This window comes from Gekko japonicus, unplaced genomic scaffold (genome assembly GCF_001447785.1).
Source record: "Gekko japonicus isolate JY-2015 unplaced genomic scaffold, Gekko_japonicus_V1.1 scaffold735, whole genome shotgun sequence".
NCBI classification, from domain to species: domain Eukaryota; kingdom Metazoa; phylum Chordata; class Lepidosauria; order Squamata; family Gekkonidae; genus Gekko; species Gekko japonicus.
This window is the reverse complement of record NW_015177029.1, coordinates 697507-698602: the sequence shown is the minus strand read 5'-3', so window position 1 is coordinate 698602 and position 1096 is coordinate 697507. Positions and strand designations below refer to the sequence as shown.

General features: G+C 56.6%; 1 protein-coding gene across 2 annotated transcripts in view; it reads left to right on the top strand.

Moving 5' to 3' along the window:
- The first annotated feature begins 728 nt into the window (after window positions 1–728).
- Window positions 729–1096, top strand: part of DNAJB6 (DnaJ heat shock protein family (Hsp40) member B6) — a 72257-nt gene continuing 71889 nt past the window's right edge. The window contains exon 1 of one of the 2 annotated variants that reach the window (XM_015427872.1): window positions 729–843. The gene's annotated coding sequence lies outside the window, so the exon portion shown is untranslated. Of the gene's footprint in view, window positions 904–1096 lie in introns of both variants that reach the window. The other variant, XM_015427871.1, reaches the window with a different exon arrangement.

Sequence of the window (1096 nt, the reverse complement as noted above, 5' to 3'; positions counted from 1 at the left end):
CCCAGTGGCCCTCACTTAGTGGGGAAGTGGGCAATGCTCCCTCTAAGCTGTGGAGTCTCGTGAGCAAAAATTCTGCTTTGTGAGCTACTGGCATTAAAGTGGTGAGCGAGCGATTTGGCTGCTGCATAAATTAGTCTTCCCTGGAGCCCTCCTTCCTGAGCTGAGATAAAAATGTGTGAGCCGGAGGCTTAAAAACTGTGAGCTAGCTCCCACTAACTCAGCTTAGAGGGAACACTGGGCAACCAAAGGAGAGTCCACCGGCGTCTCCTTGCCACCCTCTCTCATTCTCTGCCCCTTCCCTTCCGTAATAGAAGGAATGAATAATACTAGTGCGCCCTACAGGGCTGTTATTGGGATTCCAACAAGATATTTTAGGGGAAGCAATCTGAGCAAATGCTAAATAGACATATCATAAAATCAGACAAGGCTACAAATATCGGAGTTCTTCGAAAATAATCACACCTACTCCGGGGAAGGTCGCAAAACCCGTCCCTACATTATGATTTTACGGCCACGCGTGAGCTCCGTCCCCCTCGCCCGTCTCAGGAAAGCGCACCGACGAATCATAACCACAAGGGGGCGTCCGCGCTTTCTCGTGAGACGATAAAGGCGGCGAGGGAGGGGGGGCGGCGGCGGCGGCGGCAAAGGGGGGGGGAGGAGTAACCCCTATTCTAGAAGCTTCCGCGACCTTGGCGGAAGTGACAGTCTACGCTTCACCGTGGGGGAGGGACCGCTTTCTGCGCGTGACGCAATTCCTGTTTGCGGCCTGGAGGGTAGAGAGAGGCTGTCGCTGCCGTCACCGACCAGACAGCGGGAAGGAACCTGCTCCTGAGAGGAGAAAAGGCGAGTGGTGGCAACGGAGTGCTGCGGGAGCCCTCACTGACGGAGAAGAATTCGCTGCGGGTGGGTCGGGAAGAGCCGTTAGGGCCCCCTCAGGGGGAGGGGGAGGAGCCGGAACGAGGTTTGGGGCCTCCGAACGGTTACAGGTGTGAGGGCGTCCCTCTTCTCCCCTCCCCCTCAGATTTTCTCCGGGTCGCGCTGTCTTGTGATTGGTTAGAGGAACGGGGGGGGGGGGGGCCTTGTTTATTGGGTTTGT